Here is a 27,283-nt window from a genome sequence, read left to right as displayed (position 1 = left end):
AATTTATTACAGGGATTGGAGCCCATGCAATTGTGGGAACTGGTTACAAAGTCTTTATGAGGCTGTCGTTACTGTGTCTGGTGCAGGAACCTGCAGTCCACAGGGCAGGTGGTCAGGTAGGAAAGACGGAGATGAAGCAGGGGAGAGCCAGGACAAGCTGCAATCTGCGAGGCTGAGCTGGAATCCATGAGGATGGGCTGGAACTCACATTGGTTTCTTGTCTTCTTTCAATTGCCACCTTCAGTGTCAGAGCTGATCTGCAGGAGAAGCTGGGACCTTTCAGCACAGAGACAAACCAACAGCTGGCCTAGGGATCAGAGGAGCTGAAGCCAATTAGGTGTGCCAAACTACACAGGGAGCCTCATCGAGGCCTGAGCCTGCATCAACCTTCCGTGTGAATCAAGAACACACCTGCTGCTCCACATCCATCTTCCGAATCTCATGTAAAATAACCCTTGTGACCTAGGCTAACCGAGAACTAAGAGGGCGTGGTAGACCGAATCGTGTCCCCCACAAAGACATGTTCAAGCCCTAATCCCGAGTTCCTGGGGTGTGAACTCATTTGAAAATGGGATATTTAAAGATCCTACTAGGATGAGATCAAATTGAATCTGAGTGAACCTTAATCCAATGTGACTGGCGTCCACAAAAGCAGAGGAAATGTGGGCACAAAGACTGAGGAGGAGAGAGAAGGAGACAAATCACCACGTGGCATAGGCAGAGAATGAATCACGCATTGCTGAGAAGCCACCACCAGAGCGCTGCAGACTTCAGGGAAAGCATGTCCTGCCCATACCTTGATACCAGACTTCCAGCCTCCAAAACCATGAGCCCATATATTCCTGTTGTCCAAGGCAACCAGCAGGTGGCATTTGTTAGAGCAGCCCTGGCAAACTAAGATAGCAGGGAAGGGGATTCTAGGAAGTTCAGTTTCAGCTTAGCTATGTTGACACAGTGCAAATGCACCATACCTCCCCTCTTGCCTTCTCTTTCCCACTTCTCCTCTCCATCTTTTTCTTTTTTCCCAGGAGATATCTCAAGGCTTTTCCAGTTATGATGGTTCATTTCTGTGTGAATCTGAATATTTACTAAGGAAGTTTGGATGCTTCAATTGGATAGAGGGAAGGAAGAGAAAATGGATCAAGGAAGAGGGGATTCTGTCTGGTAATGGTAGTTGAAGGGGGACCCACAGTGAAAGTCAGGTCTTCACCTTGCCACCCAAACCAAAAGTGATAAAGGGGCCTGCACTTTCCAAGCCCCATCGGCTGCCTCCCTGACCCCCATGTCAGGGTCCAGGACCTCTCACCCCTCACTGCAAACCCCTCACTGTACTTAGGAACTTCTCTGGCAAAGGTCCACACTGGAAAGAGTTTTCCTTGGGTCCTGCAAAATCAGGGCAAGGTCCCTGGCCTGGGACTTGAAGATATTTTTCCCCTGCAGTGTTTCTTTATGTTTATACCTTTTGCTAGATAAGTCCAGCCTGGTACCCACCACTTCCAATGATCCACTTATCTGAGAAAATGTAAAATTATATACATCCTGAGTATCTGACCTTGCAGCACTACCAGAGCCTTGAGTTGCAAATGGGGATATTGAATCTCTGCAGAGTCAAATGACTTGTCCATGATCACTCAGCCAGGAATCAATAGATTTAAGTTTCCAACTCAAGCTTCCTGGCTCCTGGCCAGGGATCTTTCTTCTCTGCCAAGCTACTTCGTGAAATAAAGACTCAGAAAGTAATGTGGTTTGATTTAGTCCTCCAGGGATGGGCTTAGTCAACTAAGGCTTATTAGTGGAAGCTCCCCAAAGGGGCCTTATGAGTTCATGCTTAAGTGGAGGAAAGGTTGTTGAGTCCCCTTCAGTGAGGCCAAAGCTCCTGTTAGCTGGAGGAGAACCACAAATATTGATCCAAAGAACCAATTTACCCAATAAATCAGTCCTATCTCTACCTGGGAGATTTGCCACAACCCAGGCCTGCCAAGCCAGGCAGGCCTCCGTGAGATCTAGGGCAGACAGGACTTTGAAATGAGGGTAGCACTGCAGGGAAATGAAAGTTCCTCCGCTCAGAAGGGATAATTTGGAATTTGGGGCCCTCCTGTAGGATCTGCTGGCCTCTGAGCTCAAGCAGTTAACATGAGCTCTGCCATCTTTCAGAGGGTTTGGAGATGAAACACAGTCAGCCGCCACACTTTTCAGCACAGCCGAAAACAGTCTGCAGGGGCCCATCTGGAGCAAATCAGTCTCACTGGAGTGAAAAATAGCAGATGTCGGAGTACGCCAGCAGCCCCGAGAAACTCGAGCCCTGCTGCCCTCAACTGTGCCCTCACAAATCATCCTTGCACAAATCACTCACTAGCGCAAGGCAGCCTCTTGGTTCCTGGCTTCTCTACTGCCCTGGAGGCCTATCCACGGCTGCAAAACAGGTTTACAATCTGGAAGGGAACCCTGGAACCCCTCAGAGAGCTGTCATCCAGGTTTCCTGGCTCTAAGTCAAAGACTCATAGACTAATAGGACATCAGGGCTCAAATGAACCACTAGGATCACATGAACCAACACCACCATTTTATGGATAAAGAGACTGAGGCCCTGACTCAGCAAATCTACTCTGAGGCTTTGACAATGACTATCTCTAAAATGCCTTGGAAAAATTAAGACCTCAGTGAGGTTTGTTTCGATACTTAAGTATCATCTGTAACAAGCCAGGATAGGTAGATAGATAGATGGATGGTTAGAAGGACAGGTGGATGGATGGATGGACAAGCATGGATGGATGGATAGATACATATAAATAGGTAGATAGTAAAGGATACCAATAAATAGACAGATAGATGATAAATAGGTAGAATGGATAGACTGATGGATGAATGAATGGCTGGAAGGACAGATAGAGGACAGACAGGTAGATCAATAGAGAGGACAATGAACAGATGATTGGATGGATGAATAGATGGATGGATAGACAGATGGATAAATGGATGAACAAATAAACAAGACAAGCAGAAAGGGAGACAGAGAGAGAGAAATATTGAGAGAAAAAAATGAGAAACAAACAGAGACACACAAGGACAGACAAAGATAAGAAGGAAAGAAGGGAGGGAAGAAGGGATGTGGGAACAAACCAGGACACTTTGCTTCTCATTGCTGGCCCATGGGGTGTATTGGTAACTCTTTGCTCTCTTCACCTTGTCACCCAGACCAAAAGTGTTCCAGGGAGATGCTGCTGGCCTACCCCCATTGGCTGCCAGTTGCCTGAACCCCACTGTCTGCCCCAGGATCCCCCACCACAGTTCACTATACCTAGAAATTATCCTAGCAAAAGCACCTGCAAAAACCAAAAATTTGCCTTGTCTTTGGAATTTGCCAGAGCTTGCTTTCCAAACAGACCTATTCTTCCTCAATAATTCCCCAGACAAATCATGCCAACTTGACCAGAATTGACAGAGTCCAGGTTTTTCTGAGGTTCTCCAGCTTTGGCCTCCCCGAGCAGCTTGGCAGCCCGGTATCATGGGCATATCCACGGGCTTTATCATCAGACAGACCACACTGACTCTGACCTTCACCAGCACGGTGACTTCAGGAAAATCTTACAATGTCTTATCTATAAAATGGGGAGTAAAATACCTAGTGTTGTTAGGATTATTAGATTATAAGTATTTACTACAGATCTGGGCACATAAAAAGGGCTTGACAAATGGAAGATGCTTTTATTAAAGCTCCTTGCACAAACCCTAGCACAGAGAGAGAGAGTCAAGCCATGGTGGCTATGATAATTATGTGCTGTATCAACAAAGATTGTGACCTTCATGATCAAAACCTCATCTTAACTTCCTCAGCACCCATGGTTCTTGTGTGGATCTAGGACTTAAACTTTCTGATAGATTGGCTATTGGGTGACCTGTTATTTTCTCCAGCATGCACCATCAAGGGTTTCTTTGCAGCAACATGGACAACTTTACAAAGGCCAATGGGTTTCTCCAAGAGAGCACAGTTTTGACCTCATGGCCAAATCCGTGCAAATCGTTATATATACAACTGTACTCTACTTCCCATGACCATTTGGCACAACCCCAATAGCCCAACTGGACCCCAGGCATCTCATAGCAAGCTCCAGAAACATATCCCAGGAGCATATATGCCAAGGCAAGACAAAAGTGTGAGATGAAAGGAGAGAAGTACACAGAGGCTTTCCCCAAATACCTTCATCCATGACCAGGCTTGCATAGTTCATTCATATCCAGAGAAACATGCAAATCCATTCCCCATTTCCCACCCTCAGAAGAACTTTTCTCTTAGTTTGCCTTATTAAATATTCTTATGATTGAACTTCTCATCACACCTATGCTGGTTTAAAAGCATTAGGTATACCAGGGAAGTCGTGTTTTAATCCTGATCCAATCTTGTGGGAACAACCGTTTCTTTTAATCCTACTCAATAAAGTGGGTTGGAAACTTGCTTAGGTCATCTCCACAGAGATGTGACTCTATCCATTCCAGGTGGACCTTGATTAGTTTGCTGGAATCCTTTAAAAGAGGAAGCATTTTGGAAAAAAGATATAGAGGCTGTGAGGCCAGAGACCTTTGGAGATGAAGAAGGAAAACACCACCAGGAGAGCTTCATGAAACAAGAAGCCAGGAGAAAAAGCTAGCAGAGGTCATCATGTTCACTATGTGCCTTTCCAATTGAGAGAGAAACCCTGGATGTCATTGGCCTTTCTTAAACCTAGGTATCTTTCCCTGGATGCCGTAGATTGGACATTTCTATAGCCTTGCTTTAATTTGGGCATTTTTATGGCTTTAGAACTGCAAAATTGCAACTTAATAAATTCCCCTTTTTAAAAGCCTTTCCATTTCTGGTATATCACATCCTGGCAGTTAGCAAACTAGAACAACATCCAAAAAGTTAGGAAAATTTCAGAAAAATATATCAAAGAAAATAACAATTAGGCACAAGCCTAATACCAAAAGGCGTCCCCAACCTTTCACAGAGTGGATCTCAAAGTGCAGTCTGCAGGCCAGCAGCAGCTGCAGCACCACCAGGGAGCTCGTTGGAAATGCAGATTCTTGGACCTCGTGCCAGATCTGCTGACTCAGAGACTCCACCTGGGGGGACGCCAGGCGCCCTCCACGGGATTCTGAAAGAAGCATACTCAAGTTCAGAAACACTGCTATAGTGTTTCTTTTCACTGTGCTTTTTAACATACTTGAGTTCATTCTATGAGCACACTTTTATGTTTTGATTATTTCTCCCCTGACATTATATCAAAGAATCCTCCTAGGTCATTAAAAACAATTTTTAAAAAAATATTAATAATCATCCTTCCTAAAGTCATATACGGCCCAGCGCCACGGTTGCACCATCATTGACTTAATCAGAATTTATTTCCAAACAGCTTCGGGGCAGCTCTCTAAGCCCCATGGTCCAACTGGATTCTGCAAAGTTTGAACTGCATGGAACAGAAGCGGGAAAACCTGTCAAGGGACCCCTCCTGAGACAAACCAGGATGTCACTTAAGAGGAAAGTGACCCCTCCTGAGACACACCAGGATTTCATTTAAGAGGAATGACCATTACGGAGATAGGTTCAGGCAGGTCAGAAGAGAGGGCACTGACTTGAAGCCCACAGAGGGGGCTGCAGGCCTGGTTCTATGGCCTCAACAAACCCACTGCCCTCTCTGGGCACAGGTCTGACCAAAGATCTTATTTGGTGGGTTCTGGGCACATCTCATTGGTTTCCATCATCTCAGGCGGCGCAGTTAATGCCAGCAGACAAAGCCACTTAAGTCATTATTTCACTCGGCCTCCCTCTGCTTTTCTTCCCACCTGAACTTCAGTCACACCCATCGCCAAAAAGGGGGTGTAGCAATCAGGGTTCTCCAGAGAAACAAAACCAAGAGGACCAACAAAACCAGTAGGGGATATGTGTCTGTGCATGTATGTGTGCCTATGTGTGTATGTAGCTATTTATGTATGTATTTTATACACATATGTATGTATATATATGTGTGTGTGTTATGTTACATGGATGCATGTGTGTGCATGTGTGTGTTATACGTCTGCATGTATGTGTGTGTATATGTGTATTGTGTGTGTGTGTGTGCACATGTAAAAAGATTTTAAGGAATCAGCTCCCACAATTGCAGTAAGTCCAAGTTTTGTAGGGCAGGCCGGCTGTCTGGAAACTAAGGCAGGATTCAATGCTGCAGTCTCAAGGCAGAATTTCCTCTTCTCCAGAGAGCCTCAGTTTTGGTTCTCAACTGATTGGTTGAGGTTCACCCAAATCATTGAGGGTTATCTCCTTTATTTAAGATGATTCATGATTATGAATATTAACCACAGCTACAAAACACTTTCACAGCGACACCTAGATGAGCATTTGATTAAATAACTGAGTACCATCACCAAACCAGGATGACACACATGACAAACTATCCCTGTCTTGCAACCTGCCTGGAAGTATGTGAGGCTTGTCCAGGGTCTGATCAAGCCCCAGCCACTGGGGCCCAAGGAAGGACCATGGCCAATGGCCGGGGCCATGTCCTCAGGGTGAACATCAGGCAGTTTTGTCTCCTCAGACACCAAGCAACCTTGGGGGAATTAGCTTTGTCTTGGAGCAACCAAAGGCTGGACTTCCCATGTAGACTCCACGATGTCCCCCAGTCTGGGGCCATTGCCCACTGATCTGGAAAACAAGCTGCAGAGCTCACACCATTCTATCCCCAAATTCCAGCTCCTGAGAGGCTGGCTAGCTCTTCCATCCTTTCCTCCTTCATCCATTTCCAACTACCACCCCAGCCAAGGTGGCTTCTCCCAGTCTCCACCTGTCCATCCAAGACCTGCCCCCTTGCTGACCCTTTGCCCCAGCAAAGACCCTTCAGCAGCCCCTGCCCTTTATGAGGGAACTTCATTTCTATAAATACATGCAAGAATTCCTTCCCCATCTACCCAACTTCACTGAAACCCTCAGCATTTCACTTCCTTCAAAAGTTTCCCAAGAGTAGGCTATCCAATCTTTACCCTCCAGCTCCAGTCTCTTTGGGCCAGAAAGAAGAAGTCACTGGCTCTCCACTTCTGCTTCTGGGCTGGTATTCCCCAATCTTAACCACTCATACCATCTGGTCATACCCATACCTCTCAAATGCTGGTCCCCAGAATTCCTGTCTACCCCAGCTCCTGCTCTCCTCCTATGCAAATTCCACATCTGCACCTATCACCTTCTCAAAGTTCAGAGGCTTTCTCCACCCTGGTGACTATCTTCTCCATCCACTTCAGCCACCCATGGCCAAGAACACTTTCAGAGCCTTGTCATTGGCTACCTCTGAAATCTTATGTTTTGAAACTGCCTTCTTAGCTTATCTTCTCTTGTCCCTCCACCTCACATTGAGATTTCCTTTTTAACTGCACCGTGCCCAGCATCACCCTTCTTTGCCTAGATTCTTAGCCCCTCCTGGCACTAGGGTGGTCTCCAGCCTGGCCCTCCCACATCATTTGCTTCAACTTTTCTTGAACCCATAGCCTCAGTTCACCCATCTCTGCCTTCTACCCCTCCCTGGGCAGCTCCTGGTTTCCACTAGTACAGAATCTAACCCACCATTGTTTGTTCCCAGCAGAATCCCAGGCTGCAGTGTCAGGAGAGGAGAAATGCCAAAAGACAGCCAATCGTTCAATCACCCATTGATGAGGTCTGACCTCAGTTGCAACTCAATCCAAATCCCTGCTCAGACCTTTGATGCATTCACAGTTCACCCTGTTGACCCTCCCTCAATTCCTGTTCCAAAACTTGACTTCTTTTCTACAAACCCCAGCCCTATCTCTGCACCCTCACTCTTAGAGAAGGCTCTAGCTTGGAATCTATCCGAAGTGACTTGCCTCCCTTTTAACTCCAGGCATAGTTATTTCCACACCCATTCTTATCTCTTCTTCTGCCCTCCTGGACAACAACCCTCTTTTACCAATAGTAACCCACGCATGACCAGGAAGCCACTGTGGCAGACTGTATTTTCCAAAATCAGCCACAGCCATGTTTCTGCCCCAACACGCTCTTCCAGACCTTCGCCAACCCCTCATCACAAGGTAGAGTCTGTCTACCCTCCCCTGGAGTCTGGGCAGACCAATGTCACTACCTGAATCAATAGAAAACAGCAGAAGTAACTCCATGTGACTTTGCTCCTCCTAGACTTTGAGGCTAGGTCTTGGAAGGAGATGCAGCTTTTTCCTGGCTACCTCAGTGTGTGCATCTGTGGAGCCTGTAATAAGTCCAGCTTCCCTGAAGTCTCCAAGCCTAAGAGGCCATATCAAGAGGCAACAAGGGGAGAGAGAGACAAATGCCCCAGGAGCCCAAGCTGTGCCAGCCCTGGCTATTGGCATCATCTCAGCCCAGAGGTGAGATATGTGTCTGAGAATGCCTTCAAGATGGTCAAGCTCCAGCCACTATTTTACTGCAATTGAGTGGAAACCCTTAGTGAGAACACCAAACTAAGTCAAAATTGCCCTGGAACCATAAGATAAATAATAAAATGACTATTGCTGGTTTTAGCCACTGAGTGTTGGGTGATTGGTTGTGCAGCATTAGAGAGCTCAACATTTGCCTCCTTCCCATTCCCCGAAGCCCAGCTCCATTGAACATCTGTCCTGGCCCCCACAGCTTCGGTCTCCCACTTTCCATGACTTCTGCTCCCATGGAAAGTAGAGGATGGTTTTGTCTCCACCGCGTTCTAATGGTCCATCCCCTCAATTCCCCTCCCCTCCAGCAGGGCCCCACTTCTGCTCATCTGCATTGCTCAGTGCCTTGAACTACATGCATACAGGGTCTGTATCTTTGTGACTTACCACCAGCTCCTGAGGTCTGGCTTCTGCCTCTGCCATGCTCAACAACTTGCTCAAGGTCTCCAATGACTTTTCCATCACAATATTCAACAACAACTTCTTTGCCTTTTTGTCATTTGCCCTCTAAACCACATTCAATGGGATTAAACAGTCGTTCATTCATTCAACACTGACTTAGCACATCCAAAGCTCTGCTAGTCTATCCAGGGTGTTTGTGCAAATGAAATGAAAGCCCTTTTGCCTCCAGATGGGCCAAGCCTCACCCCAGGGCTCAGGAAACCAGCTGGATTTCAGAATCCCACTTAGCCCCTCATCCCAGCTGCACACTGGACACAGCAGCCTGGTCCTTATCAAGGGCCAAGTTCTGTGCTTAGTGCTGGGAACATAAAAATGTCTAAAAACCATGCTGGTCTCAAACTACTTTACAATCCTGAAGTGAGTTGACAGTGACCACCCTAAAGATATGTCCAAACTAAATCCCTGGAACCCATGAAGGGTCTTTGCAGGTGTAAATTAAGCATCTTGAACTGAGATGTTATCCAGGATTATCTGAGGAGGCCCTAAACCCAATGTCCCTTTAAGAGACATACAGAAGAGAACAGACAGAAGAGGGAGGGCCATGTATCCAGAGGCAGAGACTGGAATGATGTGGCCTCAGCCAAGGAATGCCAGGAACCACCTGGCAAAAGCTGGAAGAAGCAAGGACGTATTTTCTCCTAGAGCCTTTGAGGGACAGCTGCCATGCTGACACCTTGATTTCGAACTTCTGCCCTCCAGAATTGTGGGAAAATACATTTCATTTGTTTTAAGCCACTAAGTTTATGGTAGTTTGTTATAGTAGCCCTGGGAAACTCATGCAAATCTGTAGTGTGAGGCAGAATGTTAACAAAACGAAACAAAAGTTATAAAACGATGTGGAAAGTACAATAACAAAGCCATGGACAAGATGCAAAGAGATGTCACCTACACCTGCAGAGGAGAGCCAGGCATCCATCCAAGACAAATGAACAAGGCCCTGGGGCAGGAGTGGGGATGTGACAGGCAGTGATGGAGAGAAAGGTCATCCTGGCGAAGCGAGCAGCAGAGCTGAGGCCTGGAGTTGTGGAAAGGGCCTGCTGACATGGAGGGCAGTACAAGAGGCTTGGGTCTTAGGACTGACACCTCCAAGGCCCTAAATGCAGGCTAAGGTGTTTGACCTTGTCATGTAGGGCAGCTCAGGAAGCAGGCTCCCCAGTTTTCCAGTGTGAGAGTGCCTAGAAGAAAGGGAAGGGACATGATTTATGGAATAGAGGCATCTAGTCCTGTGAGCTCAGCTGCAGCAGCCACTGGGTCTCCCACTTTTAACTCATCGTACCAGAGCTGCACTTCTGGGTCTGCATTTTAACCTGAGAGGCTCTGGGTAGGACAAAAGAAGACACCAGGCAGAGGTTCTCAGACCACAGGGACACCAGAATCACTGGAGGGCATGTTAAACAGATCACTGGACCCCACCCAAGTCTCTGATGCAGTAGTTCTTGAGAAGATCCCAAATTTGCATCTCTAGCAAGTTTCCCAGCTGATGCTAATGTTTATGATAGCTTTTATCTAAGAAGGGATAGTTAACCCTGGGGGAATTGTCCCTCCATGCTTTCAGGGCATGTGAGTTATGCCTTGATTCTTGTTCTCTCTCCAGTGACTGGCACATAGTAGCTTCTCAATAAAGAGTTGTTGAATTAACAGTTTGTCTTAGTCTGCCAGAGCTGCTATAACAAATGCCACACAATGGGTTTGGGCTTAAACAACAAGAATTTGTTGGCTCATGGTTTTGAGGCAGGCGGAAGTTCAAAATCTAGATATTGGCAAGGCTTACTTTATCCCCAAAGACTGTAGCATTCTGTCATTGGCTTCAGGTAATTCTTGGGGCTCTTTGGCTTTTCCGTCACATGGTGATGCCCTCTCCTTTCTCACTTCTGTGACTTCCAGGTCCCCTTTATAAGGCCTCCAGGAATCTGGGGTAGGCCCACCCTGCTTCAGTTGGCCACAAATTAACTAAAAATAACACCTTCAAGACGTCCAGTGTGCAATGGGTTCATACCCACAGGGACGTGGTTTAAGAACCGAGGAACCAAGGGGTCTAAATTGGGGTAATAATTCAACCTACCACACAATCCTAAATAAATAAGGAAACAAAAGCCCCAGAGTCCAAGACCAACTCTTTTTTCCTCTGACTGGCAAAAGGCAATTTTGAGGCACAGGGAGCATCTCCAAACCCATTTTTACTCCTCAGCTCCTGTCGCTGGGCTCAGTGCAAAGAATATGAGTGTCACCAACCCAACCCCTCCACCCTCCCTTCCCCCTGATTCCAGGAGCCGCCTCATTGACATGCAGCCCACACAGCTGCAGGGCTCACTTCTGGATCACTGAGAAATGGGTCCGATTTGAAAATGTCAGGATCTCGTTAGCAATTCCAATGGCCACAGCAGTAATTACACCTTTTCATGTTCCAGCGTGTTACACCGCATCAAAACTGACACAGACGCCTGGTTTTATAATATCACAGCCTGGAAATAAATGTCCAAAATGATATGAAAATGTACTAGGAAGAGATTAATAACTGTTCTTCTAGGAAGAAAGATAGCCCTTTTCAACCAGTATATTATATATTTTTTTCCTCTTAAAAAAAGCCTCTCTGATAGCATCTCTCCTTGAGGGGAACTGAATTATATTATCACTCACAGACTGTAATCAGTTCTGTCAGCTGCAGGGCTGAGCTGCTAAAGGCAGAGGGGGAAGCAGGAGGCATTGCTGGAAGGCAGTTCAAAAAGGCAGCCTTGGAAGGTACACCCCGACCCCACCCCCAGCCCAGAGTTTTTCTTCTTGGATTAAGTGGAACTTGGATCTGCTGATTGATGAGCATATCATTGCAAAGCAGGAAGGTTGAATGGGAGCAAACCAACATCTATTTTACCTGGAGATACCTTTTCTGGCCACTGAGGACAGCTTTCTCCTCTAATCGGAGCACTGACCGTCTCTCTTAAGGGTCAATCCAGAAGCAAGGTGCTAGGAGATGCCCAAGGAGGGAGCCCAACAGTGACCATTTACTGAGAACCTCCCATGAGCAGAAACCCTACCTTTGAAGATTTCACTGTCCAGCTAGGTAGGACAGAAGAGGGAGCCTGCTATGTGCTGGTGGTGGCTTGGGCGCTTCTTACGTATCATCTCATATAATCCTCTCAACAGTCCTAGAGGTTGTCATCATTATCATCCATTATATAGACAAAGAAACTGAGGCTCAGGGATCTAGTCACTTTCCCAGGGCCACACAGGCAAAGAGCTTCAGCATCTGGAGAAAACCAGGGCCTCTGACTTCAAGAGCCAGGCTCTTCGAGTCCTCCATGTTGATTCCAGTGGTAAATGCTAAATGGCACAGAGAGCCCAAGACCAGGAGCAGCTGTCTAGCTGGAGGCAGAGACTTTGAGGAGAACCACAGCTCGTGCCTGCAGAAAAAAATCAGATTAAAGTGAAATGGCACCATTGTTCCAACCCACCCTGGACAAAGGCAGTAGAAGAGACTTCAAGGTGGTAAACAACCCCAGAGTTGCCGAGGACATATGAAGGGCTATATTTGCTGGGCAGGGGCCAAGACAAGAACCACAGCTTTGGGGAGCTGTCCTTCCTAACCCATCCGTTTTCCTATCCCCAGGGCAGTATGGAGCCATTGGGGACTCTCTTGTGGGTCCCTGGCCTTTTTGGCTGGGAAAGACTGACTCAGGAACTTCTCTCTGGGGTGTCCCCCTTCCAGAATCAAGTGTCTCCCAAAAGCTACCTTAGACAAGGAAAGTTGTATAAAAAATAATTGATGTTGGCAGCCTGGAGTAAAGGTTAACCTGCTTTAAGTCCTGCAGTGGAGAGGGGGAAGTAGAGGGAGGATTCAAACTCCTAAGACCACTAGCAAGCACAAGACACAGACACAGAAATGACAGTGAGATCCTGAACTTTGCATTCACCTTGGATTTATCTTCCTGACAGAAGGGCTGAACTCTGAAGGAGAGTACCAGCCATAACAAAATCAATTTGCAAAGATGGTGAAAGATGTTTTTTGCTAAGGTTTGCTTGGTTTTGTTAGCTCCTGACACTCAAGAAAATCTCTATCATAGCACTAGCTACAAACAAAGTCAAGAAACAGACATCTCAGGGAATAAGTCTCAGAGCTAATTTTTTTAAATATTAAAATGTACAGTGTGCAACAAAAGATTACAAGACAAAAAAAAAGGAAATGATGGGCCATACAAAGGAGGAGGATAAAATGTAGAAAACATTAACAAAGAAGACAAGACTGAGAACATACCAGAATTTTTTTTTTGCATGGGCAGACACTGGGAATCGAACACAGGTCTCTGGCATAGCAGGTGAGAACTCTGCCTGCTGAGCCACCGTGGTCCACCACCAGACAATGACTTTTGAAAAAGGATCTTCACACGCTCAAGGAGTGGAAGGAAAATACAGAGAAAGAACTAAAAGACATCAGGGAAACAGTCAATGTGCTCAAAGAGATTTTTTTAAAGTACAGAGAAAGAATCAAAGGAAATTAAGAAAATTGAATGAACAATGTGGGAAACAATATGAGAACCTCAATAAAAAGATATAAATTTTAAAAAGAAGCCAATTGCCAACAGCAATGGGAACTGAAGACCACAAAAAGTGAAATGAAAAATTCTCAGGTTTTCAATAGCAGATTGGAGTTGGCAGAAGAAAGAAACAGTGAACTTGAAGACAAGATAAGTGAAATGAGCCTGGCTGAGAAGCAGAAATTTTAAAAGAGCTATAAAAAAGGAAAACAAACCAAGAGCCCTGTGAGACACCATCAAATATACCAATATGTGCATTATATGTGTCCCAGAAGGGAAAGAAAAAGAGAGAAAGGGGTAGAAAATCCAAAGAAATAATGACAGAAAACTTCCCAAACTTAACAAAGACATGAATATGCACATCCAAGAAGCCCAAAGAACACCAAACAGGATAAACCTGAAGAGACATGCACCCCATCACATATTGATCAATAGTCAAATGCAAAGGATGAGGAGAGAGTTCTGAGAACTACAAGAAAAAAGCAATGTGTTATGTAACAAAAAGTCCCAATTAGACTAAACGCTGATTTCTCATCAGAAACCATAGAAGGAAGAAGGCAGTGGGAACACTCCCTAATTTGTTCTATGTGGTCAATATCACCCTCATATCAAAGCTAAATAAAGATACTATGAGAAAAGAAAATTACAGACCAATGCCTTTTATAAATATAGATGCAAAAATCCTCAACAAAATACTAGCAAACTGAATCCAATAGCACATTAAAAGAAGTTTACACCATGATCAAGTGGGATTTATTCCAGGTATACAAGGTGGGTCAACATAAGAAAATCAATTGATGTAATATAGCACATAAACAAAACAAAAGTAAAAAAAAAAAACACATGATCATCTAAGTTGTTGCAGAAAAGGCATTTGACAAACCAAGCACCCCTTCTTAATAAAAAAATAATAATAAAATTAGAAAACTAGAAATAGAAGGAAACTTCCTCACATGATAAAGGCATTATGAAAAACCCACAGTTAATATCATACTTAATAGTGAAAGACTATTTTAAAGTTTTCCCTCGAGAATCAGGAAGAAGACAAGGATGTCCACAGTCACCACTGTTATTCAGCATTGCACTGGAAGTTCTAACCAGAGCTGCTGGGCAAAACAAATGAATAAAAGGCATCCATATCAGAAAGGAAGAGATAAAACTTTCCTTATTTGCAGATGACATGATCTCATATACAGAAAATCCTAAAAAATCCACAACAAAACATCTAGAGCTAATAAATTAATTGAGCAAAGTGGTGGGACACAAGATCAACACCTGAAAGTCAGTAGTGTTTCTATACACTAGTAATGAGCAGTCAGAAGATGAGATCAAGAAAAAAATTCCATTTATAATAGTAACTAAAACAATAAAATATCTAGAAATAAATCTAATGAAGGATGTAAAGGACTTGTACACAGAACTCTACAAAACATTGCTAAAATAAAAGAAGACCTAAATAAATGGAAGGACATTCTATGTTCTTGGATTGGAAGACTAAATACTGTTAAGATGCCAATTCTACCCAAAGAGATTTACAGATTCAAGGCAATCCAAACCAAAATTCCAACAACCTTCTTTTTGGAAAAGAAAAAGCAAATTTATCTTTGCTGGGGAAGGGGGAGGGATCCTGAATAGTCAAAGCCATCTTGAAAAAGAAGAACAAAGTTGAAGGACTCACATTTACCAATCTTAAAATCTATTACAAAGCCACATTAATCAAAACAGCATGGAACCAGCACAAGGGCACACATACATTGACCAATACAGACAAATTGAGAGTAGAGAAATTAACTCTTATATTTATGACCAACTGACTTTTGACAAGGGGGCAAAGACCGCTCAATTGGGAAAGAATATTCTCACCAACAAATGGTGCTGAGAAAACTGGTTGTCCATACGCAAAAGAATGAAGGGGAAGGGGAACCCCTACCTCCTACCATATACAAAAATGAACTCAAAATAGATCAAAGACCTAATATAAGACACAGAACTATAAAACTCCTAGAAGGGAAGCATCTTCAGGACCTCATATTAGGGCGTGGTTTCTTAATCTTTACACCCAAAGCACAAGCAACAACAAAAAAATAAACAGGACCTCATCAAAATTTGAAACTTTTGTACATTAAAGGACTTTATCATGAAAGTAAAATGACACCCTACACAATGGGAGAAAATATTTGGAAACCACATATCTGATAAGGGTATAATATCCAGAATATATAAAGAAATCCTTCACATTAACAGCAAGAAGACAAATAACCCAATTAAAAATGAGCAAAAGACTAGAATGGATATTTCTTCAAAGATATGTAAATGGTAAAAAAAAAAAAGCACATGAAAAGATGCTCAACATCATTAGCTGTTAGAGAAATACAAGTCAATGCACAATGTGATACCATTTCCCATCCACCACAATGGCTATTTAAAAAAAAAAAAAACAGAAAATTTCAAGTATTGTAGAGGATGTGGAAAAATAGGAACACTCATTCATTGTTGATGGGAATGCAAAATGGCACAGCCACTGTGGAAGATTTGGCAGTTTCTCAGAAAGTCCAGAATAAAATTACCATATGATTCAGAAATCTCACTTTTAGGTATATGCCCAAAAGAATTGAACATAGGGACTCAAACAGATATTTGCAGACGTTTGCTCTTAGCAGCATTATTCACAAATGCTAAAAGATGGAAGCAACCCAAGTGTCCATTCACTGATGAATGGATAAAATATTGTGGCATATTGATATTCCAGATACAATAGAATATCATTCAGTCATAAAAAGGAAGGAAGTTCGGATACATGTGACAACATGGATGAACCTTGAAGACATCATGTCTAGTCAAACAAGCCAGACAAAAAAAGGACAATATTATATGAATTCACTAACATAAAAGAATTAGAATAAGCAGACCTACCAGGGGAGGGGTTAGGGAATAAGGAGTTAATGATCTAAAATATACGGAGTTTCTATTTAGTTTGATGAAAAAGTTTTGGTAATGGATAGTGGTGCTGGTAGCACAATATTGTGAACATAACAGCACTGAATTATATATCTGAATGTGGTTAAGAGGGGATATTTTAGATTGTATATATGTTACTAGAATAAAAATACAAATGGAAAAATCCATGGAATGCTACAGCACCAGCAGTGAACTCTATATTAAGCTATGGGCTATATAGTTAACAGACAATTACAAAAATTATAAAAATCTGCTTTCATCAGTTGTAACAAATGTGCATGATTTTCCTGTAAACTCACAACTTTACCAATTATTAAAAAAAAAAAAAAGTAAGAATGGCAGCAGGATGGAGGTGGATGTGGTTACATAAAAGAGCAACCGAAGGGGTCCTTGTGGTGATGGAACCGATCAGTGTATTAACTGCAGTGGTTGATGCACACTTACACCTGATAAAATTACAGATAATTAAATGCACAAGTGATTACACACAAATCCAGGGAAATCTGATAAGCTCGGTGAATTGTGTCAATGTCAATTTCCTGGTTGTGATATTGTACTACAGTTGTTCAGGATGTCGTCTTTGGGGAAATCTGGGTGAAAATCTCTGCGTTATTTCTTACAGTTGTATGTGAATCTACAATTACTTCAAAATGAAAAGGGTAACTGTTTCAAAACCACTAAATGGGGAAGTCACTCCAAGCAAAACGTCTCACAGAGCGAAAGGCTTAGAGGCAGGACTGGACCTGGTCTGCATGGGGAACTGTGGTCTGATGGAAACAGAACCTTCAAGTAGAAATGGGTGATGTGCCTGACCATCCTGGAAGACAGAGGCCGTGCCTTCTCCCTCTCATAAGCCCTCCAGCTCCTGGTACAGAGCCTGGCAGGTTTGCTTGTTTGTGTCTCAACTCCTAGTAGGTGCCAAAGTAGCCATTTCATTGGTAGATGGTGTGACATAGTGGAAGAGTTGAGGCTTAGCCACGTAAACCTTAATGCACACCTTGCCTCTATCACACAATTATGCTTGCCCTTGAGTAAAATGTTTAACCTCTTTGAGACTTATTTGATCATTTGTAAAATGGAAATAATTATGCCTACACCACTGAATTAGGGGGATTCAAGGAGAAAATATCTGTAAAGCCCATATAAGAATACCCAGCAATGGTGGGCACTCATCAAAGGGCAACCACTTTCAGCACCAGTCTGGTGACTCACTTTGATGGGGTGGTCAGGGGGACACTGAAGGACAGAAGAGTGGGGCCCAGTTCTGGGCATATCTGGGGTGTATGTAACAGAGCAAAGTGGGACCATGTGATTTGGCCCTAGCTGGGGTTCTCCCGGAAGCCCTCTAGGAACTCTCAAGACCAAACACCAAGAGTTCTCAGCCTCCTGATATAGATAAGAAAAGAGATCTGAGACCAGGAGTTAAGACCACGAAATGGAAAGAAGGAAATGAATGATGGGAGAGGGATAACTGTAAGCGACAGTAAGGAGCTCTGCCTGGGACACTGGTTTGAGGTCAAGGAGAACTCTGGGTATGTTGATGGTTGATGTCAAATGTTAGCCCAGCCCCCAGGGAAATTATCCCAAAGGTCCCAGCTCTCATACACCTTTGGTTTATTGAGTATCTCTGTGCATCCACCGGGCACTTTAGGAAAGGAATTCCAATGTTCTTTTGTTGCTCCCAGGCTTAATTCTGAATGCAGTTCCACACAAACATGACCACCACCCCCAGACACACATGCACACACACGCATACACACACACTCCACCCTGCTTCCAGACTTTGCTTACATTTCCATTTCCAGTCTCAACTTGTCCTGTGGTCTAGACACTGAACACTACATGTCTAACTATGACCTTAGCCCCGTCATTTATGATACTGATTTCTTGCCCTCCTATACATTAGCTCAGTCCACCCTCAAGAAATGCTATTTCCAAGTCATCCCAGTTTCAGAATGTTTCACCTTAGCACCCAACCTTCATGAATTTCCGCATCACCCCATTAGCAAAAACCAAATAAAAGAGGTTAGACCAACAAAGTGTGGTTAAATCCTGAAAGCCCCAATGGGCAGGAGAGGAGATGGTGAACAGTTGGGAATCCCAGTTGCAAGACATGGTGAGGATGGGAAATGGGAAAGGAGCCCAAGGTTTAAAACTTAAGAGGTTACAACAGAGGGGCCTGGGGGAACCCAAATGAGCCAACCAGACATGAGTGAACCCCTAGACCCCGTCTATTTGCTCTACCACCTCCGAACACAGTCATGGCGCTGGAACATTCCTGCCCAGCATCTTCCGGGGAGAGGCACCTTCCCCTACCCCAGCCCTTAGACTGTGTGATGGGGGACCAGGGGGTGTTAATGATCTCCCAGGCTGTCCGCCACATTTTCACTGCAGAGCGGGGATCTGCCAGGTGGGGGTGGAAGATGGCACAGAACAGAAGATCCTTTCTCAAGCAGACCAGCAATCGTTCAAAGATTGGAACTGGCACGATTAATGAAGCCGATTACTGCCAGCTGCTAAAAGGAACTGAAGTCTCTCACTATCAGTACATTTATGACAACAGAGTAATTAGAGCTAATTAAGAAAAAATGAAGCAAAGAACAGTGCAGTCAATTCATTCTGGATAAGCCTCGAGGTGTCTCCAGCCCTCTCCGGAACCCCCAAGGAAACCTTCAGGTAAATGGCCCTGCGTTTGTCTAACCTCTTTTGAGACTGTATTTGATCATTTGTAAAATGGAAATCATCTTAGTTTGGCTGAGACAGAGCAGAGACGTGGAAGAGAACTACTCCCAGGCCACTCTGCAAACCCAACAAGGTTCACTAGAACTCAGTGGGAAGAAAGGAGGGTTAGTTGAATCCACAATCTGACTCTGTCTTATCTACATGAGACTCAGTAATTCTTCAAAAGAAAATCTCTTTTCAACCAGGTGTGTGGGGGTCATCTGAGGTTAGCGAAAAGAGACAGTCCTTAGTTAGATTTTATCCATCAAAGATTAACAGAAAAGCTGCATCTTCGTCGGACATATACATCCCTAGGTATAAATTGATAAAGTATGCTGCAAAGGGACATGCCATATCGATCACAGTCAAATAACAGGTGGCTCTCACGAGGGTGGCTGATCTGCTCCCAAGCCATCCATACATCCTTTGTTCCAGCTTCCATTCCTGAACAGAGGCATGGATTTGCAGGAAAGCTAGCTGGGACAGGGCAGAGATGATGGTCTGGAATAGAAAGGCAGTGATTGCTCTATCCTGAACTCCAGATGCTGGAATGCAGATGAACTGACAGCTGAGAGCATCTCATAAGCCTAAGTGCATCTGCCATTCCCTGTTCTGATCTTCCCAGAGTTGTTTGAGAAAGCTAATTCCTCAGCCTTACCCATAGGTTGGCAAAGAGAACAAGCACATAGGAGGACGAGGGGAGCCCTCGGGAGTTCCCAGACGCCACAACCACTGTTGGCTTTCTGATCCTTGAAACCTGCTCAGAGGAACAAAACCCTTCATCCCACCAGGAGAAACCCAACCTAAGATACAAATTCCCCCCAGGGAGGGTTATGAGAAGCAAAATACTAACTCAAAAGGAAAGGGTGATACCCCTCATTGGGCCAAAATGCAGTGAACACCAGCCCCAGGTCCTCCCAGGTAGGCCTCGCAGAGGCACACTAGGTAGGTGGGCCAGGGGCCAGGTAGAGTTCTGCAGGCTGGGAGCTGGGCAGATTTCCATCACAAAGAGGTAAAAAATGGGTTTCAGAAACCATTTTTGGAAACCCACCCGGCCAGATGGAAGCAATGTGGGCCTCTCTGCCATTTAGTTATGGTCTGCCTGCGTGCTCAGAGATCTTCAAGGCCAGAGCAGAGTGAAAAGTAAACACAAGCTTGTAGATGTAGGAATTAGAATCTTTGCCAACAGGCTGAGAAAAGCTAAGCACATGTGCTCATCCCGCTGCACCCACCTCTCACCCACGGTCCCCACAGAGGGTCCCTCGGCCTCTGGAGCCAATTCATTCACCTGTAAAATGACAAAGCAGCACCAGGTGACACAAGTTCCACTCCAGTTCTAAAAACCTCAGTGAGTCTAGGGTTTTGCACCAAGCTCTGATTCTTAAGTACTTTGTGTAAGTGGAATCACAAAGAAGAAAAACAGCATACCTCCACAAGAACCAGTGGATATACTTCTTGGCTAAAAAGAGCCATTCTTTCTGGAAAATGAACTGTAGTCTTGGAAAAGGCATTAAATCAAGCATCATCCTGAAAACACGTGTTCAAGGCCCATGACTGACATGAGAAGCCAATTAGAATATGCAAGCTGGTTCTTTTTCTTCAGAGTGTCTCAAAGTCTAAATACGTACACATGTCTGGCATCTCCTCAGGATCAAGATGAGGTTTTTTTGCATGCGTTGTTTGGAGTTTGAATTTTATTGGATCAATAGCAGCTGTGGATGGTGTAAAGAGGAAAAAAATTAGAAAAAGAATCAGTGTGCTGTTCTTTCCTTATGGTTTCTGTCTTCTTTTATTTCTTTAGCCATTTCAAATATATAGTACTTGTTTTGTAGTCTATTGCAGTTTGTTGCTCTGTTATCTCAAAGGCTCTTTTTCTCTCCATAAGGATTAAAGTTCTTTCTTGGGTATCGAGGCCTTATCTCCATGTCCAACCCTGACATCTCAGGGCAGGAAACATGGAAAGCTATCGGATGAGGAATTGCTGGGATTCCAGCAAAAATTGTGAAGAGCACAAGCCTGAGACCCCCTTCATGTTGAAAATAAAGGATATTCCATTTCTGGGGAATGTTCTGGTAAGCAGGAGACAAAACGAATGAGAGAGCTAAAGGCTCCTGGAGCTTATCCTGGGAACTGAGCTCATCAGCAGTAGGTATGTATCAGTTAGTCTGAGCTGCTGTAACAAAGGGCCCCCAAAATACACATTTCTCACATAACACTCAGGGGCGACAGTCCAGAGCTAGGGGGATGGCTTTGCCATCTTCAACATGCAGCTTCCCTTTCTGGACCCAAAATGGCTCTGCCAGCTCCTGCCATTACATGTGCATCTGAGCCAGTAGGGAGCAGGGAGAGCAAGCCTAGTGCATAACTATTTCTTTTAAGATTCTGTGACAGAGGCTGCTAACTATTCACCAAAATATGCTGTCTCCTTATTGGGGGATGTTGTATTTCCTAGCCTCCTTGCAGTTGATAATGGTCATGTGACAAAATTCTCTCCAGTAGAATGTAGACAGATATGGAAGATTGGAGAGAGGTTTATATGAGCCAGGTATGGAAATGGTACACATGAATTCTGCCCCATCTCATTGCCTGGAACTTGGCAGCATGGCCTCACCTAACCACAAGGAAGGCTGGGAAATGTCATCTAAAGGTGTGTCCTGCTGCAGGTTTCTCAGTTTCTACCACTACAATGTTCCAATGCCAAAACAAAGGAATCAATGTTATGCTAGATCATATGTAGATATTAACTTTTTCGGTGGTGGGGGGGCATGGTCCAGGAATCGAACGCAGGTCTCCTGCATGGAAGGCGAGCATTCTTCCACTGAACCACCCGTACACCCAACATTAACTTTTTAAAATCTGTATGGTAAGTATAAGAATCCCACTTTGCAAATGAGGCTCAGAGACCTTAAGAATTTGCCCAAAGTCGCACTCTTAAGAAGTTCCAGGATACAGACACAGGTCTCTCTCTGCAGCCCATGCACTTTCCTCTGGGTTCTTCTGTGCAGAGCCCCCTTTGCCTGCCCCATAGAATGGGCCACTATGGCCCTTTACAATGACCCACAAACACGAACTTTTCTTATGAGGCCCGGAGACCAATCTCCCTTGGAAGATTCCTTTCCTTTCCAGACGAAGGCAGGAAAATGACCCAGGAAGGGAGCCAGGGCTGCTTGAGTCATCACCTGCAGGGGACATGAGTCCAGAACCTGTCAGAAGCCCATGAACCCAGTGCTGATGATGGAAAAGGCCTGGCAGAGAAGGGGACAGGGCCTGATGTGTTTACATAGCGGGTGATGGGGATGGAGGTCTGAGCCAGTCTCCCCCACAGGTCCCCCAAACACTCCCTTCCTCTTCTCAGCCCAAATTCATGCACATGCACTCAAACCAAGCTGTCTTGCCAGCCCTAGGGTTGCTGTGGTATGATATCGGGAAGATTACACTGGGCACCTGCTACCGTAAATGGACTACCTTCCTGATTCTAAGAGGCCACGTGCTTTATTTTGGCATCACTGTTAGTTGTGAACCACTATAGTCCTATCTGAAGACCAGCATGGAAAAGCCTGAAATGGCATCATTTATTCATTCATCCTTTTGGGAGGCAGCATAGCTTAGAGGTGGACCGCCCACAGACAGACTGAGCTCGAAATTTAGCATCATACCGGATGAGAGTCCCTGAGCACACCAATTAACCTAATTGTGCCTTAGTCTCCTCATCTGTAAAATGGGATAATAGCACCTCCTCATACCAGAAAACACTTGGAAATTATTGCTTCTCGGGCTTAGAGGATTTGGGACAGGGTACGACTCTGCGTTCATCTGAGAAGGCAGGAATGGAATAAATTGTCTCCTTGTACCCAGCACTCCCCGAGCATGGTACCACAAAGCCATGGATGCTTTGCTCCCCAGCATCATTCACCCTCATTGCATTAAGGGAAGGAAATGAAAGCATTAAATGCCTTGCACAATTTCTTTATCTTACTCTTTAGCTTGAAAAATTATGCACGCTGGCTGCTTTGTCATATTCTTATTAGGGGATAGATGATGTCTCTTTCTCCTAGGATTCCAAACGAGGAAAGAAAGCTGTGATTAGATCCCACCACCCTCAGCCATCTCAGGTCTGAAGGTGAAGTCCAGCTTCCCTCCCCTGGGAAGTAGCAGCCAGGCTGCTCACAGAGCTTGCCCTTGGACAAACCTCTTCATCTTTGTCCCCCTCCACTATTTGGGGGGCAATCAAAACTTTGCCCAATAAAGGACTGATAAACAAAGTGCTGAGTATTACCTCATTTCATAAAATGAAAATGAGAGGGACTTTGTTTACAACCCCTTTTGTTAGATATCTGTGTCTTCATTTGAGTCTTCCACTCATCGCCATATAAAAAAGAGCCAAGAAACTAATCAGGGCCTGGGAAAGCGATGGGCCTCTCCTTATCTCTGGCCAAAAATGTTCCAATGCCACCCAGGTGCAGCCGGGAAGACCAGGTGAGTGGCCTGGGCAAAGTGCTTGGAAGGGGCTTCCCTAACAAAGTACTCAATGGAGGCGAGCAAGTGTGTTGTTTGATAAACATGCTGAGAAGCTGGAATCAGCCAAGCAGAACAATGCTAAGAGAGAATATTCCAGGTGGAGAGAATGCTCTGGGCAAAGACGTGGAGATGAATGAATGCTTTGGGGTACAGGAGGTGTTTTAGAAGAACTAGAGCAGAAAGTATGGGTAGAAGTAGAGATGGGTCTGAGATGAGCTCACCAAGCAATTTTCAAGGAGGGAAAGAATGCACTGAAGGTCAAGTTCAGTCACCGTCCCAGGGCAACACCATGCCTGCTCCCTGGGATGGACACATCATGCCTGTTCCCAAACATGCTGCCTGTGTCTGGGCAGGACCTGGGACATGGGGCAGGGGTGGTGCCTGCCAGTCTCAAGGTCTCTGACCTCAGGTGAGCAACGGGCATTTCATTTCATGCACAAAGTCACAAGAAGACCCAGCTAAATGGTCCTCAGCTAGACAACGTGCCAGAGCCTCTCTTCTCTGCAGAGCTTCCTGCAGCTGCAAGCAGGGAGCATTGCTTCCTGCACTGAATGCTCTACGCACATCATCTTGATCTGGTTGGTCAAACTCTCAGGGCCTCAGTCTCATCATCTGTAAAATGATCTACATAAGCATGCATAGATTAGGGAGGTGGTCTGAGGAATAAGTAAATCTGTATGTACAAAGCCCCTGGAACATGGTAAGTTCATTTCCTTCGTTATCTGTTATTATCATTATCATCAGTATCATCTCATAAATAACCCTCTGACTGAGATGAGCTCACAAATGAAGAAACCGAGACCAAGAAAGGTAAGGGGCTTGCTTATAATGGATTCTTGGTGACCTAGAGTGGAAAGCAGGTGCTTAAATCGAGGCATTTCCTACATCACATTGCCTCTTCATTCCAGACAAGGGAGGTCTCTAGAATAATGCCTTTATAGTGACATCTCTAATAGGGGTTAAGGAGATGAGACTCTGGAGTCCAGCTCCCTGGATGCTACCACTTACTAGCTGTGTGATCTTGGGAACATTATTTAACTATTCTGTGCCCCAATTTCCTCATATGTAAAATGGGTTTAACAAGAGTGGCTCACTTGTAGGGTTGCTGCAGTTGACCCTAAATGACCTAATATAATAAGATCCTTAGAACAGCCATTGGCATAGGGGAAAGGCTTTCTCTAATTAGTGTTCTTTTTACAACTATATCACGTCTGGGTTATACTTTTCTGGAATCGCTTCCTCAAAGCTGAAATATCAGACAGTAATGATAATGAAAACAGTAACATAATAGCTACCACATAGCTGTCTTAATAAGCATCAGGCAGGGGGCCACAGGCTTTACGTGCTTTATCTCATTGAATCTCAGGAGACGCTGTGGTCTCAAAACACTCTCAGTTTTTAAAAGGCCAAGAGGGCCTTCAGGCAGATCCCAGCGAGGCAACATGTAAGGATCAGGCTGGATAAAATCAAAATCAAAAAATCAAAAGCTGCTGCTCAAAGATGAAAGAAGCCAGACACAAAAGGACACATACTGTATGATTCCATTTATATGAAATATCCAGAGCAGGTAAATCCGTAGAGACAGAAAGCAGACTGAAGGTTTCCAGGGGCTGGGGGTGGGAGAGGGGAATAGGGAGGGACCATTTAACGGGTGCAGGGTTTCCGTGTGGGGTGATAACAATGTTTTGGAACTAGTTGTCCAGTATTGTGAATGTACAAAATGCCAGACATTTATATACTTAGAAATGATTTTTATGTTATGTGTTTTTGACCACAATTTTTGTTTTTTTTTAAAAAAAGCTTCTGCTTGATCATTGTTAGAACTGGTGCTAATTATTTGGAAAGGGGAGGCATAGTGTAAAAGCCAGAGTACAGCTTGGAGCTTGACACCAAAAGGCCCATGCCCGCTGGCCCATTCTGCCAGTTCTCATCTGTCAGATGGTGAGTCAGCAGAGAGAAGCATCCTGAAGACATTGCTGTCTCTTGTAAATAAGTAGAGGTGGGACCAGGCTGTTTGGTCTGGGACGCGCACAGCCAGACCCTCACAGCTAGGGATCCCTGGGTCCCTGCCAACAATAACACCTGAAATTGTACCATTCAAGCGTCATGTCTCAAGGCCCATCACTCATGCCCAAGTGTGTTCCTAAAGCAAAACCATGCTCCAGCAGAAAATTATTCTTCAGTAGCTCTTAACGTACCTTTTTCCTTCTCGCCCCTACGTTTTCCTGTAACATGCTCCCTTTGGAGCTGAACACACAGTAAGCCTGCAGAAAAGGCCTGTGGCTCAACTAAGGAGAATGGAACAGGCTGAGAGAACTGCAAAAGACAAACAAAGGCCTTTTTCCCATCGCCAACCCCAGCCCAGACAAGCCTACCAAGTCCTACAGGCTGAGAAAGAAAAATCTTTAACCCAATTATGTCAAACCCCACTGGATACATTTGATCCGGGAAAAATATCATCTCTGGCAATCATAAAGAATATTAAGGTATTAGCAGCCGCCGTTTCAGAATTGCATTGGAAGGAGAGCCGGAAATAATTGCACATCAGTTGCTCAAAAATCAGCAGTAAAAGAAATTTACATTAGTGTATAAATTACCCTCCCAGCAATATAAATTAGGATTTTATACCTTCTAATGACAACAGTACAGGCCCTGGCTGTGCTAAGCAGAGATTTCATGGAGGAGGAGGCGGCTGTGCTCCAGCAGGCACCTGGGCCCCTGAGCTCAGCTCCCTAAGCAGAAGTGATTTGCATCTCACTGTCACCCGCCTGGCCCTGCTGGAAGATTCTCCGACTCAGCAAAGCACGAGGCACACCGACCTTTTCCAAAGCCCAGCCCTGGCTCTGCAGAGAACAAAGGTGATTTGGCTCCATCCACCCAGCACAGGCACATTGAGACTTCCAGATACCGCTCTTGGAAATAAAAGGCTCTGGTTGTACTTGCAAAGCTGCTACATTATCAGCATTTTTGTTACATCTGGGGACTTGAGCTGTAGTTCCTCAGCTTTGTGGCAGGGCAGGCTAAGCAGTTTAGAGGCATGGCCTACCTTTGCTGCAAGGGCAAGCAGGAAATATCAGGAAAGCCTCAAAGTGGAGGAGACAAAGCCCAGGACACGGAGGGTAAGTAAGGTGTTGAATGGGAGGCTCTCCCTGGGGCAGATGACAAATGCCAAAGGCAACCTCATCTCCCAGGGCAGGGGGCTGGGGCATATAAGGCTGCCATCTGTTTCAGGGACGATGAGGAGCCATGTGCTTTGGAGGTCAGAAATCTCTCCCTGTTTCTTTCTCTCTCTCTCTCTCTCTCCTCTCTCACCATTCCCCTTGTCTGTCTCCCTCTTCCCTCCCTCCCTCCCTCTCTCTCTCTCCGTCTCTGACTCTGTCCCTTTCTCTGTCCCCTCCTTCACTCTCCCCATCCCCCTCCCTGTCTCTCTTTAGGCATACAGACCTAAAAGATGTATGAGTGTCAGCTTCTTTCTCTCTTACTATACATTTTGACTCTTTTCATTCAGCCAAGGAAAAACGCTGCCAATAGCTCTGTACTCACTTCACCCCAGATAATTAACTCATGAATACACAACCAACCAGAGTCATTTTCTCCCTCAGTCCCAGGGAGATGCCCTGATGAGCTCTTCCTGGTCACACGCCCACCCCTGGACC

The 27,283-nt window shown here is 44.9% G+C and overlaps 1 long non-coding RNA gene across 4 annotated transcripts; it reads right to left on the bottom strand.

Annotated features, from left to right (window-relative positions):
- LOC143667141 (uncharacterized) lies at positions 1–27,283 on the bottom strand. Of its 4 annotated transcripts, none has more exons than XR_013167870.1 (5): positions 27,209–27,283; positions 20,538–20,821; positions 20,342–20,397; positions 11,934–12,299; positions 1–307 (listed from the first exon to the last, which is right to left on the bottom strand). It is a non-coding gene; the product is annotated as an uncharacterized LOC143667141 (long non-coding RNA). The 4 variants fall into 4 exon arrangements; XR_013167868.1 differs by having other exon boundaries at positions 27,072–27,270; XR_013167869.1 differs by having other exon boundaries at positions 1–257; positions 27,072–27,270.

This window comes from Tamandua tetradactyla, chromosome 23 (genome assembly GCF_023851605.1).
Source record: "Tamandua tetradactyla isolate mTamTet1 chromosome 23, mTamTet1.pri, whole genome shotgun sequence".
NCBI classification, from domain to species: domain Eukaryota; kingdom Metazoa; phylum Chordata; class Mammalia; order Pilosa; family Myrmecophagidae; genus Tamandua; species Tamandua tetradactyla.
Note: the sequence above shows the minus strand (reverse complement) of the source record. Positions and strands in the feature narration are given on the sequence as shown.